Here is a 15,674-nt window from a genome sequence, read left to right as displayed (position 1 = left end):
AAAGGCTTGTTGAAACAGAGTGTGTCTATAAATACACAGAAAGCAAGGTGGGGATTACATTCTCTTAAAATTTAATAATTTATTTAATTTAGGCATTTCTATGCATCTCACAATAATTAAAGTTATATCAAAATTCCATCTAGACAGTGGAGCTATGAGGCCTATATCTAGTGGAACATAGTTAATTCTGTTCACTCTCATGGCCCCACTCCTTCTGTTATCCAAATCAAGATGACTGTATAAAATTACTTTGGTGCAGTCTTTTTCCAAAACCAGAGGGTGCTTTCCTGGAGAGATTCTAAATTCTTCCATAAAGAATTCTCAATTCTTCAGTTAAGTCTGCCTAGGACTTGTGGAAATTTGGCACTGAACACCGACTACTTCATATTGAATGCTGAGCGTTAGATTTTTCAAAAACACACCTGTGTTTTTGCATGCAACATGAACAACTGTGACTGCAGTTTGTATTTTCCCCTCATTCTTAAATCACAATTGTGTGTCCATTTACTTATTTTGCACCTGTTTTAAACATGCAGTTAAAATATCTGCATGTTTGGAAAACATGTTATTTACTATTTGTATTGCAGCAGTGTCAAAAGGCCCATATTAGCTTCCTGGTCTGACTATGTCAGACACTGTACACACATACAGTGGGTCCCTAGCCCAAAGAATTTACAATCTAATTTAAGGCAAGACAGAAGACCTGAGTGTGATAATCAATCTGAGGAAAGGGAGAGGATGAGGTTAACAGTAAGATCCCATGTTACACATGGGATGGTGTCAGATCATGTTAAAAAGGTTTTTTAAATAAATAAATAAATAAATAAATGTGAACTATCCCCCAACTGCTGCTCAGTCAAGCCAACTCTTGTCTGACATCTTATAGACATCATAGCACAAATGAAACTTGAGAAGGGATTTGAAAGAAGAGAAAAAAAGGTGAGAATGGAGAGAAATTTATGGATCTGTGTGCACTTAATAACCTGGTCATAGGAGGTAGTATCTTTCCTCACAAGCGGATCCACAGGAGTACCTGGGTATCGCCAGCAGGCACGATAGAAAACCAGATCGATCATGTCTGTATTAGTAAGAAGTTTAGAAGATCTTTTCAGGACGTTAGAGTTAGAAGAAGAGCAGACGTAGCGTCCGATCATCACTTAGTGGTGGCCAGATTGAAGCTGAAGTTGAAGAAGAACTGGATAGACGCGTCAGATAGAAGAGTGAAGTACAATGTCAGCCTTTTGAAGGATCATAAGATCAAGGAAGATTTTGGACTGACGCTGAAGAATAAGTTTTCAGTACTACAGGATCAGTCTGAGGAAGAGGAAGACAGTGTATCCAACAGATGGCAGAAAGTGAGAGAGACACTTAGATCAGAATGCCAGGAAGTGCTTGGAATCAAGAAATACCAGCAGAAAGAGTGGATCACAGCAGAGACCTTGACTAAGATAGAAGATAGAAAGAAAAAGAAGGCAGTAGTTAATAACAGCTGGACTAGAACAGCAAAGGCTAAAGCGCAAGAAGAGTATGCTGAAGCCCATAAAGTAGTGAAGAGGAATATTAGGAAGGATAAGAGAGATTATGTGGATGGACTGGCAGTAGAAGCGGAGCAGGCAGCATACAACGGTAATACGAAACAACTGTATGACACATGTTTAAGTTCATAATACAATAGATAAACACAATTAGACACAAAAATTGGCAAATGAGTTCATTGTATTGAGTGTATTGGTCTGAAGCAAAATTGGCAGACAAAGAGTTGCACTGTTTTATTTGGTGTCTCATGGAGGAGAGAGAAAAAGAGCATTAAGTCATGCTTTGATCTTTTCCTTATCCTCTTCATGCTGGAAGGATTCTCCAGATCCGTTGGCCAGACACCATCAGCAAAATCTACCTCTTGGAGAGGACCCATCAACTTCCAGCAGAGGAAGAAATTAGAAGGAGAAGGTGGGGCTGGATAGGACACACACTACGCAAGCAGCCAACCAACATCACTAGACAGGCATTGCGGTGGAATCTCCAAGGCAAGCAGAAAAGAGGTTGTCCAAGAAACACCTGGCGACACGACCTTCAGGCTGATAGCATAAAAATGGGTTATACCTGGAACCAGTTAGAGCAAATGGCCCAGGATAGAGGACTCTGGAGATCTGTGGTTGGTGGCCCATACCCCGATTGGGGTGACGGGCGTGAGTGAGTGAGTGTGGTATCAGATCATGTTAAAAATGTTTTTTAAATAAATAAATAAATACATGTGAACTATCCCCCAACTGCTGCTCAGTCAAGCCAACTCTTGTCTGACATCTTATAGACATCATAGCACAAATGAAACTTGAGAAGGGATTTGAAAGAAGAGAAAATAATGAATGTCTTTAGGAATTAAGTTGAGAAAGGTGTTAAATATACATTACAGGGCAGTATGGAAAAAAGCATGGGGACATTTGTAGGAGAAGCAAACAAATGTTCCTATACGGCTGGCATCATTGCCAAACTGATGAAAAAGAGCAGATAAGTAGAAAAGGACAGTTGAGAAGAACATTAAAGGGGAGGAGAAGGAACAAGAATTATTGCAGTGGAAAACAGGGATTCAGCAAAGAGATTGAAAAGGGGTTGGAGAGGTGACAACAGTCAGATTGATGGGCAAAAAGGATGATTTTAGCAGCTATGTCTTGTATGGATGGAACAGCACCATGAGCATCTCAAGATAATCAGGGTGGAAGAGGTTGTTGTAATTAAGAAAGGTGAAATTAGATATGTAATTTCTGAGTGCTGCACCTGCCTCGGAGTTCCCATGCTAGTTTTATCACCTTCCCCTATTTCAAAAATGATTTTTTTTCTCCCCTGTTGCTATGTGAAAGACCCCCAGTGAGGGAAGCTAACTGTACAATGGAACAATTAAACTGACTATACACAAAAGAGCTGTCACTTAACAAAGAAAAACAGAATACATAGAGTGTTTCAATTAAGGTGATCAGTTTCAGTTAAGGCATTTCTGGTAATAACAGAAGACAACATATATTCATCAAAAAGTGTGATTTCTTTTTTCAAACTGATCTCCCTGTAATGAAAGCAGAGTGAAATTGGGAAGCATCCAGATAAAAGACAAAACATCCCTGGAAAAGACCAAAGCAGTGCTGAGACTACACATCATTTTCTGGTAGCCAAGCCCTTTCCCAATCCCTGATCAGCTTTAAATGCCACCCTGTCATGCTGCCGACAGCATGAAACATGTTTAAGTTCATAATACAATAGATTAACACAATTAGACACAAAAATTGGCAAATGAGTTCATTTTATTGAGTGTATTGGTCTGAAGCAAAATTGGCAGACAAAGAGTTGCACTGTTTTATTTGGTGTCTCATGGAGGAGAGAGAAAAAGAGCATTAAGTCATGCTTTGATCTTTTCCTTATCCTCTTCTGTCACCACCAAAACCCTCCAATTGTGAAAGCCTTTCATGCTGGTTCTGAGATTTTGAGGGATTACATCTTCCTTTTTTGTCCCATCAAAACTGACTATTCTGGCACCAGTTGAAGGTTTGGACAGAAATCAATTCTTTTAGGGGAAAGACTGTACGTTTATTGGGCTAGCCCACTTGACTCCAGAAAACTGTCTTGCTCCTGTCCCCCATTCCAAATGATCAGGTCCAGCAGCAGTACAGCTATGTGAGCTCTAAAGGCTCCTGCAGAATTGCAAACGTTGTCAGCAATTGCTCGTGTGATCATTTCATTCCCTTAGCATGTTCATGTGCTAGGAATTATTTGGGGGCAGTTCTATGGACTGTGTTATACAGGAAGTCAGACCAGATCAGGGATTGGCAACCTTTGGCATGCGGCCTGCCAGGGTAAGCACCCTGGTGGGCCAGGCTGGTTTGTTTACCTGCTGCCTCCGCAGGTTCAGCTGATCGCAGCTCCCACTGGCCACAGTTCGCCAATGAGTGCCGCAGGAAGCGGCATGGGCTGAGGGATGTGCTGGCTGAGGCTTCCCGCCAACCCCATTGGCCTGGAATGGTGAACCGCGGCCAGTGGGAGCCGTGATCAGCCAAACCTGCGGACGTAAACAAACCGGCCCAGCCCGCCAGGGTGCTTACCCTGGTGAGCCGCATGCCAAAGGTTGCTGACCCCTGGACTAGATGATCACAATGATCCCTTCTGGCCTTGGAATCTATGAATCTAAGTACATTGAGGGAGTGGAAAGCTCCAGCCCCCTAAGCGAGAGACCAGCAGATCAGGTATTCCAAGTGATTAGGAACCATCAAGCTGTGCAATGACTTACCTAGGTAACTGTGTGATCGTATTATGGTTATCCTTCTCCCTCTTTCCTATCACCTGTTACACTCACGTCTAGTTTCAAATTAGAGTGTAGGTGGCTGTGTCTTCTTTTGTGCTTTTTCAACACCTAGTGCAATTGAGACGCTGGTCCTGAATAGAGCCTTTGGGCACTCCCACTATACAAATAATAACTAACAATGACAATAAAATATGTTTCTGAATCATATGGAGGATTCATAACAGGGCATAAAAATATTAATCCAACCAAATCACTCTGAAATACACAAATATCTTTTTTTAATGCCATTCTGGGCTCACAAATAAACAAATCCCCTTTGGTTATGTACAATAAGCACCAAGTCTCAATGGAAATTAAAAGAAACAACATTTTGTCTTAAAGTACTAATAACAACGTTCAAGATACTACAGTACCATTTTTTCATGATTTAAAGGTTGCAAAATGCTCCCCCTCATATAATCATGTTCATTTTATATCTATCGGTCAAACCTGTCCCAATTTCACTGGCCTTATGCTAAAAAAAAGGCTCTGCTTTCATTGCCACTTTGTCTGTCTTTGGCCTTTTATTGTATTCTGACTGCCATATTTGCAATATATGTCTTATTCATAGAATCTTAGAATCATAGAATATTAGGGTTGGAAGAGACCTCAGGAGGTCATCTAGTCCAACCCCCTGCTCAAAGCAGGACCAACACCAACTAAATCATCCTTCTTCCCAGCAGTTGTCCTAGTTCTCTCTATTAGTATAATATTTGTCTGACTTCGGTGCTTTGTTTTATTGTATACAGTAGGTGTGACCATACTTTATTATTTTTCTTATTCCTTCACAACTTGTATATTTTCTGTTATTTTGCCTTCTTTCCCCCCCAGTATTTGTCTTATTCCCTTAATATTTGCTTTCTGTTTATTATCTTTTTTGACTCCTCCTGGTTTCTATTGTGGTCCCACCAGGGTAGGTTCTTGGTTCTACTCTATTTAACGCTTTTATCAATAACCTGGAAGAAAATAAAAAATCATCACTGATAAAGTTTGCAGATGACACAAAAACTGGGGGAATGGGAAATAATGAAGTGGCAGGGCACTGGGCCAGAGTGATCTGGATTGTTTGGTAAACTGAGCACAAGCAAACAATATGCATTTTAATACATCTCAATGTAAATGTATACATCTCAGAACAAAGAATATAAGTCATACTTACAGAATGGGGAACTATCATGGGAAGCAGTGACTCAGAAAAAAGATTTGGAGGTCTTGGTGGATGATCAGCTGCACATGAGCTCTCACTGCAACACTGTGGCCAACAGGATTAATGTGATTCGTGGTTGCATAAACAGGAGAATCTCGGGTAGGGAGTGGAGGAGTTATTCTCTGTATTTTGGACTGGTGTGACTGCTGCTGGAATACTGTGTGGAGTTCTGGTGTCCACAATTCAAGACAGATATTGATAAATTGGATAAGGGGCAGATAAGAGCCATGAGAATGATCAAAGGATTAAAAAATATGCCTTGTAGTGATAAACAGACTGAGCTCCTTGAGTCTATCTTAACAAAGAAAAGGTTAAGGAGTATTTAATTACAGTCTATAAGTACCTACACGGGGAACAAATATTTAATAATAGCTCTACAGTCTGACAGAGAAAGATATAACATGATCCAATGGTTGGACGTTGACGGCAGATAAATTTGGACTGGAAATAAGGAGTACATTTTAACAGTGAGGCATAATTACCCATTGAAACAATTTACCAAGGGTTGTGGTAGATTTCTTGTTTTTCTAAAAGTGATGCTCTAGGAATTAATTTGGGGAAATTCTCTGGCCTGTGTTACACAACAGGTCAGACTAGGTCACTCGTAGCCTGGAATCTCTGAATCCTCCCTCAGGAGTTACCTTATTACCCCTGCAGGTATTTACATCACACTCACTACCCTGTTTCCCCGAAAATAAGGCAGTGTCTTATATTAATTTTTGCTCCCAAAGATGCGCTAGGTCTTATTTTCAGGGGATGTCTTATTCTTCAGAAATGAAAAATGCCTTATTATCGGTGGATGCCTTATTATCGGGGAGGTCTTATTATCGGGGGGATGCCTTATATTACAACGAGAGGCAAAACTGTAAGTAGGCCTTATTTTCGGAGGATGTCTTATTTTCGGGGAAACAGGGTATTTGTCTCTTTAATGTGTTTGTTTTAATATTTATTTTGTCTTGTCTTCCTCCCTTCATGATAAAGCCAATAACAGTCTCTCTCTGCCTTTCAGTTTGAAATGACTCTCACAACAATATATACAGAAGTTTATAGTGATGACTTGGCATTTGACTAGTAACTCAAACTCAAACTCATCACTCCCTTCAAGTATATCAGAGACAAAGCTAGAGTGTTCAGAGTGGGGAAAAAAAGAAAAGGAAACATCTGAGTCAAAGCTTCACTTTCTTATGCCTTCTGCAACTGATTTTTAAAGTTCAGTTTGGGCCTGAGGTCTCAGTCTAAGAGCTAGACCAGGGGTCAGCAACCTCTGGCACGCAGCTTGCCAGGGTAAGCACCCTGGCGGGCCGGGCCAGTTTGTTTACCTGCCGCCTCCGCAGATTCGGCCTCCGCAGATTCGGCTCCCACTGGCCGCTCTGGGCCAACGGGGGCAGCGGGAAGCCGCGGCCAGCACATCCCTCGGCCCGCGCTGCTTCCCGCTGCTCCCATTGGCCCGGAGCAGTGAACCGTGGCCAATGGGAGCCGCGATCGGCCGAACCTGCGGAGGAGGCAGGTAAACAAACTGGCCCGGCCTCCCAGGGTGCTTACCCTGGCGAGCCGCGTGCCAGAGGTTGCCGACCCCTGAGCTAGACTGTGATACGCGGCACCATTCACAGTAAGAGGTAACATAGTTCCTCCCCACACCAGGGGGAACATCCAGGGGCAGAATGCATGCCAGGAAGAGAACAGCCACTATTATGCTCTATTGTGAAACACAGCCTACTCCATCCTCTGTAGAGCAGTTCCTTTCACCTCCTACCCCCTTCTGGGGTACTATGAGCCCAGAGGAAGTAGGAAACATGATTTCTCAGAAATACTTCCCAGCCCTTATGCAGATCACACATGGAGGACAGAAGGCTCTTTATGCCCTGGACTCAACACTGTCCAGGTGGGAACTTGGAGTTAATAAATATTCACTAATGTTTAATAATAGGTGAACCTCTAGACATTTTTATGGATTTGATAGCTGCTTTCAACTACCTGAAAGAAGGTTCCAAAGAGGATGGATCTAGACTGTTCTCAGTAGTAGCAGATGACAGAACAAGGAGTAATGGTCTCAAGTTGCAGTGGGGGAGGTTTGGGTTGGATATTAGGAAAATCTTTTTCACTAGGAGGGTGATGAAGCACTGGAATGGGTTATGAGGGAGTTGGTGGAATCTCCTGCCTTCGAGGTTTTTGAGGTCAGGCTTGACAAAGCCCTGGCAGGGATGATTTAATTCAGAATTGGTCCTGGTTTGAGCCGGGGGTTGGACTAGATGACCTCCTGAAGTCCCTCCCAACCCTGAGATTCTATGATTCTGTGAGACCCTATGAATGCTTATCCAAGTTAGCTCTCACCTTTGGGGGTTTTCTTCCTCCTTCCTTCTACTGTGTCCACTGCTTCTCCTGCCTCCCACCCTTTCCCTTTCTTGCCCACATCCCCTAGTGTGATCACTGTAACTCTCCCACCATCCCAGCACAATCACCTCTGGCATGAACTTATACACACTTATTCATTCTTTGTTCCTCCTCACAGTTCTCTCTCCTCCCCCCTGCCTCCCCCCCCCACCCCAAATGTTTGTTTCCCACTCCTTGGTCTCAACTCCTTACTCCCTTTTCTAGATACTCAATGGATTTACTTTTATTGATCTCCATATTGTGGTAGGACTGTATGCAGTCAACAGGTTTTGAGCCCAACTGTGTCTAGGCTGAATGTTTCATGAGAGTATTCAGCACTCCAGGGCTCCCTAGGTCAGAAGCACATCCTGGGATATCACTGATTTCAGGAAGCCTTGTGACATCAAATACTGCAGCAATGGATGTGTTAGCAAAATTGGGGTTGGATGGATCCATTAGGAGATGGAGCAAAATAAGGGGAGTATTTATCTAAACAGCTTTTAACAGAGTTATGGGTTCAGATTGCTTTAGGCACTGATCTGAGGCTCACGGAAATTGTTTAAGAACCTTTTTTGCCTGCCTCTACTAATAATCCTGAGCAACTATGCTATGCTATCCAAACTCTAGTGCAAACTGCCTTTTCAAAAGCATCCTTTCTGGGCGTGTGGGTGGAGATATTAAATAATCAGACCTAATATGATACATAAAAAATGAAGCAACACATTTTTTTCCTGGTTTCTCAAGTGTCTACTTTTGCTTTTGACATCTGTGCTGCTCACATGGATATGTTTACCTCCACATCACAATGCTGCATGCTGCTTAGGGTGCATTTCACTGTGTCAACTGACACCCCCTGGGGCAGATTCAAGGGTCTTAATGTTAGTGCTTGTCATATCAAAGACGTTCTGTTTGTTTTAGTCTACAAGAGAATGAAATGTTGGAACAAAAGATACTTGCCATTGCTGTACTCTTATGTACGGAAGCTGTGAAGGGGAAGGTGCTGCCAAGAATAACAGAATGTGGAACAGGACTCTGCAATCCATCAATACTTTTCTCTCAGCTGGAGATGGGGTTGTTAAACAGATGTGGAGGGATTTCTGCAGCAAGATTAAAAAGAACCTGGACAAACACAAAAGGAAATTTTACTCCATTGAAATAAAATTTGTGAGGGGGGGGATTGAGAGAGGTGCTACCACAATTGTGCATCCTCCCCGCTGCCAAATAATCCCGAGGACATACCCATGTGTCTCCAAATGAGGCTATTTGGCATTAGATGTAAAGTACAGCACCTCAGAAAACCATCATAACAGAAAGCATTTATCTTTAGTGTAACAACCCTTTCTAAAAAGCAAAGTGAATTTCAGTCTTCATTCTGTTTCTGACATACATTATTTTGAGCATTTCATTCCTGCATTCTGGTCTCTAAGAGATACTAAGTATGTAGGTTTTCCACTTAGACCTGTAGCTAATACTAATCCAAAAAAGATTTCATACAACTATATGACTATAGTAAACAAACTAAACTAAATATACAAAATATTTGAAGGGCAAGTGCACAAAAACAAAGACAAAATGCTATCAGAACTATGATGCTTACTAAAAGTAACAAGGCAGGGATAACATTGGGAGCCACGGCCAAATAATTAAAAAAAAAAAAAAAAAAACAGATTCCAGTGTTTTGGTACTGACTAGCTCTGTCAATTAATAGCAGTGAATTAATGCAATTAATACAAATTAACTAGATTTTTTTTTAAAAGTCACGATTAATTGCAGTTTTAATTGCATTGTTAAACAATAATAGAATACCAATTTAAATGTATTATAAATATTTTTGATGTTTTTCTACATTTTCAAATATATTGATTTTCATTACAACTCAGATTACCAAGTGTACGGTGCTCACATTATATTATTATTTTTATTACAAATATTTTCACTGTAAAAAAGATAAACAAAACAAATAGTACTTTTCAATTCCCCTCATACAAGTCCATTCGGTTCTACTTCTTGTTCAGCCAATCATTTAGACAAACAAGTTTCTTTATATTTATGGGAGATAATGCTGCCCGCTTCTTATTTATAATGTCACCTGAGAGTGAGAACAGGTGTTCATATGGCACTGTTGTATCCGGCCTTGCAAGATATTTATGTGCCAGATATGGTAAACATTCATATGCCCCTTCATGCTTCCACATGTAGGCTCTAAAGTTTACATTGTTTTGGTTTTGAGTGGAGTTATGTAAAAAAAACTAATTCTACCTTTGTAAGTTGCATTTTCACAATAAAGAGATTGCACGACAGTACATGTACCCGGTGAATTGAAAAATACTATTTCTTTTGTTTATCTTTTTTACAGTGAAAATATTTGTAATAAAAATAATAATTTAAAGTGAGTACTGTACACTTTGTTTTCTGTGTTGTAATTGAAATCAATACATTTCAAAATGTAGAAAAAATCCACAAATATTTATAATACATTTAAATTGGTATTCTATTATTAACAGTGAGATTAATTGTGAATAACTTTTTTTAAATTTTGCAATTAGTTGAGACTTTTTTAAATCATTTGACAGCCCTGGTACTAATGCACTGGCATGGTATGCTTCATGTATTGGTTACATATAAGGCTATATCTAGAGTAAAAGATTATTCAGAAGATGATTTGAAAGTGTAGCTTTCAGCCAAATTGTTTTCAGATTATCAGGCTATACACCATAAGGCAGAAAAGTGTTTCTAGTGAATTTTAATATTTGTTTCTCATAGATGAGTTTGACTAAAAAGTCAATTTTCAAATAGGTGTCATTCGGTTCTTCACTGATTGCATTCTTTAAACACTTGGACTTTGTTTCTTTCTAACAGGGTCTTGACAACTTCTGGAAATCTTAAAATACATAATTGTATGAATATATATTGAAAAATGTGGTAAGAAATACCCAGATTAATATTACCTTCCTGTCCTCTCTCCTGAGCAGGGGAGATGAACCGTGGGTGAAATCCGGGCTCCATTAAAAATCAATGACAAACTTCTAGTGGGCCAGGATTTCACCCATTCTTTAAATATGTAAGTCAAACCAACACACATTATAAGGTTCTAGATTGGGGCAGTCATTTTGTCTGCTTAACCTCAGAATGTGCCCAAAGGGAAGCAATTGATTAAAGTTAGCTTTTTCCCCCTCACCTAGCTGAGCAATAATTAAGTTACTTATGAAGAGCAAGACATATTTTGGTATCCTCAGGTAGAAGCAGATAGTGGATATATTACTGTCTTCACATCTTTAGACCCAGTCCCATTATGTATAAATTGGAATTTGATTTAAGAATCCAATTTATAAATATAAGACTTTAAACCAAGACTTTGGTTTGAATTTCTAAGCCATGAGTAATAAATCTATCTAGTAAATCAGTCTTCTTTAACAAATAAACTGGGATTCATAAAATAGATCTTAATACCCAGACTACATAAAACCCTGACTTATAAATCACAGATATGACTTAAAAACAGTCATATTGCTTATAAATCAGCAATGCTACTTTGAGAAGTGTCATGCTGCTGCAACAAGGTATGAGACAAATGTGCCTTGCATTATATATGTATATTTAATTTAGGTATTTAAAGTGAAACCAATTATAAAGCTACTCCTAAACAGATATGTGAAAAACAGCACTGTACCGAGATTCTGGAGCAGGAAGGAATCTTTATTGGTATTCATATATATGCACCTTGCCATTTGTAACTGTCTTTGTACTCTCCCCTCTGCACAGGCTGCCTATCATAGCAACGGCATGCTGTCAGCCTTGTTGCAGGTCTGCTGCTTGTTTTTCTCCTGTTTCCCTTTTTTATGTATGCCCTTGCCAGTCTCACTAGCAACAGAGGAAGTCATTCATTCTTTCTCAGCCACTTCTCTTGACATTTGTAACTTTAGATATTAAGAATGAACCAAACTCTTGGATCCCGACAGCCCCAAACTTTGGGGGGTAGGGAAGAGGAGAGTAGAAGGAAGAAAGAAAGAATAGGTGGGTTTCAAAATCCAGATCAGAATTCTAGAATTTGGATACATCTCTAATATTCTCAGGTTCTGCAATCCTTTCTCATGTTGATTAGTATTTTTCTATGAATGGTCCCATATATTGCAATGGGACTACCAAACAGTAAGATACTATTAAATGAGTATAGTGGTGGCAAAATCTGGCCCTTTGACTTGAACCAACACATGAGAATTCAGTTAGTAAGCATGATCACTATTCTGTACTTAAAGAGTTTGAGAGGTTTTTACTTTTGTTTGTTTAATCTATGGAGGGAACAAGGAATACATTTAAAGTGGTTTATAAGGTTGTGAACTAGAAAAAGTTTTTTAAAAGAAAATACTGAGTATTTGAAAAATAAAATAGTCATAAAACAGCTTCTACAGCTTCTACAGTTCGTTCTCTCTCTTCTCCTTCTTTCAGATGTCTCAAAATAGCACTTTTAACTCATATTCCCTGGTCAAGGTGTTTTTTCCTTCCTTTCTCGGGAGTTTAGAAAAGTATGTTTGGGTGTATGATAGGAACTAATTAAATTTTTTCCGCAGTATTTAATTTCTGCCACATACATAGTTATCGCAAAAAAGGCTTTTTGTTTTGATGATGGAGAATAAACAATAAGAGGAATTTTAATGGTCCAACCCTCCATTTTTGTAGGGACAAAATTTGTTGGTGCAAGTATTTACACCTCTAATTTGTACCCACAGAACATGGAAGCCAGAATCTGAAAATCTGGCCCAAAAATTTTGTTTCAATCGATTTGAAACATGCACTTGTAAATCTGAATAAAGTTAAAAGGAATGGAACTCAGACAAAAAAGTTTAACTGCATAATTTTGTCTCTTTAATATATTAACAGAACAATCATCCTGCAGAGGAAGAATGGTCTTGTGGTTAAGGCACTGGACTGAAATTAATGGATTTTGGTCCATTTCCCAGCTCTTCCATAGACAACTTGTGAGATCTTGGGCCAAATCACTTCATCTATCTATTGCAGAGTGTCCTCCCTGTCAAATGGGAATAATAATGGTAATGTTTTTTAGTAATGCTTTCTTTCTCCTATTCTTTGTCTCTCTTGTCTGTTTAGGATCTGATCCTGCAAGCACTTAAACATATGAGTCACTTTCAATGGGGAAAGATTGGATCCGTACTGTGTATCTGGACAATACCTACCACAATGGAACACTGATCATAGCTTGGCTGTCCAGGTGCTACTGTAATACAAATAAATAAGCAAAGAATAATGCAAAACTGATCAAGAAAATGTAAAGTTGTACTACAAAGAAATTGCTTCATGCATTGATACATCACACAATGGCAATAATCAATGTAATCAGGGAAAGAACGAATACAAAAAACAAAAAAAGCAATACTGCTACTAAAAGAGCCATCGATAGACCATCTAAAACACTATGTGTAATTCTCAACACTGGTCAGGAGAAAGGATTATCATCTGGAAGATGATGTCCAATAGGACCACAGAGTAAACCAGGTTGGAAAAAAATCAAAACTCTGAGGAAACATTGGGGAGTTGGGCTTATTCTCAACAGAAGAGAATAATTTGAAGTGCCATCTTATATATTTTATTATGGACATATCTGTTCCACTCATATTGTAATGGCATCACTACCCATATCTGTAGATGTACCAAACATTAATGTCATTAAAAGATAGAAAATTTAACTACTGAGACCTATATAAATGTGTTATAATCATTGAAATTTTTCAACTTAAAAATTTCACATAACAATTCTAGGCCCCTTTATTAAGCTCTGTGAGTGGTTATTGAAATATATTGGGTTTTATTATAAAGTCAATGGAATCAGTGCCTCCATTAAACTATATTTTTTTCATTGCAGACTTAACAATGAGTTATGACTAGTGCATTCACAACAAATATTGTCTTAATGTATCTTTATATGTTTATACTACATTTTCCCTATAGTATCTATGAGCCAATAATACTTTTTGGGGTAGGCATCTTGTGTTCCTATAGATTTCTGTAAAGTCCTTTGAAGAGTTGAATGCTATCAGAGTAGCCAGCAAAGGAATGTCCTGCAGATGATCAAGCTACTTCAGCGTTATGCAGGCTGCCCATCTATATCAAAGGTTGTTTACCACTATCCCTAGTCAAAAGGTTCTGACTAATTTAGGAAGGGGAAGCCATTGCACACACACATAGCCGTGGCTATATTTAGCTAAGAAGTCCAAACAGAATGTCCATTCAGAAACTATATGGCCACAAATAAAGAGATGTACCATTGCTTATCAAGCACTGAGCTGAATAATTCCTTTATTTTCAATTTAATAAAATCAATTAAATAATCTGATTTTTGAAAGCTACTTCTTAGGGAAGAAAAACCATTAGAAATTTGCAAGCAAGAGAATTCAATACAGCTTTGGGTCACCCACTTGTGTCAACAGGACACACTGCAATTAAAAATGCTATTTCATTAAGTGTCTTTAATAAATTAAATTATAAAAAAAATTATTTGCATAGTCTTTATTTAGACCTCATGTGAACAATTTAGTTGTGTTTTCTGACTCATTCTTTAAAGAATTATCTGTTTGCATGCATAGGTGAGGAGCTAGTAGAAATCTGGGGTTGAGAGTAGGGTGGAAGACATTTCAGATTCTTAAATCCTGGGTCAAGTGCTGTAACTATCTTAAAAATTTCACATTGGTATCTTCTTTACATTTTATCAAATTTGCTGTGAAAGTGTTCTTAAAATGAATAACATGTGCTGGGTCATCATCCAAGACTGCTATAACATGAAATATATGGCAGAATACAGATAAAACAGCCGGGGCATTCAATTCTCCCCCAAGGAGTTCAGACAAAATTTAATTAACGCATTATTTTTTTTAATGAGCATCATCAGTATGGAAGTATGTTCTCTGGAACAATGGCCGAAGCATGAAGAGGCATATGAATCTTTAGCGCATTTGGCAGGTAAATATCTTGCGATGCCAGCTACAACAGTGCCATGCAAAAACCTGTTCTCACTTTCAGGTGACTTTGTAATTAAGAAGTGAGCTGCATTATCTCCCATAAATGTAAATAAACTTGTTTCTCTTAGCGATTGGCTGAACAAGAAGTAGGACTGAGTGGACTTGTTGGTTCTAAAGTTTTACATTGGTTTGTTTTTTAGTTCAGTTATGTAACCAAAAAACCCTGACATTTGTAACTTTCACTTTCATGATAAAACGATTGCACTTCAGTACTTGTATGAGGTAAATTGAAAAAATACTATTTCTATTGTTTATCATTTTACAGTGCAAATATTTGTAATAAAAAATCATATAAAGTGAACACTGTACACTTTGTATCCTGTATTGTAATGGAAATAGATATATTTGAAAATGTAGAAAAACATCCAAAAATATTTAATAAATTTCAATTGGTATTCTATTGCTTAACAGTGTGATTAATCACAATTAATTTTTTTAATTGAGATTAATTTTTTGAGTTAATCACATGAGTTAACTGTCCTACCACAGGTTGGAAGAACAAATCTATTCTACAGTACTGTTTTATTCCTTTGCATATAAATAACTCTCTGAAAAGTGTTCCTTTTGGTCTGAATTTTTGGTCTATGCAAATTCCTAGTTTATTGTTTTGTTTTTTAATGGCTTTAAAAAAAGTTGATTGAACAGGTTTTTATATATGCAAATGAGAAAAAAGGGTCCCTTTAATAATGAAGGCATTTTAGACTTTTCTAAGCAGATCTCTATAGATCCACACATTCAAATG

Source organism: Malaclemys terrapin, chromosome 1 (assembly GCF_027887155.1).
Source record: "Malaclemys terrapin pileata isolate rMalTer1 chromosome 1, rMalTer1.hap1, whole genome shotgun sequence".
Taxonomy (NCBI): domain Eukaryota; kingdom Metazoa; phylum Chordata; order Testudines; family Emydidae; genus Malaclemys; species Malaclemys terrapin.
Note: the sequence above shows the minus strand (reverse complement) of the source record.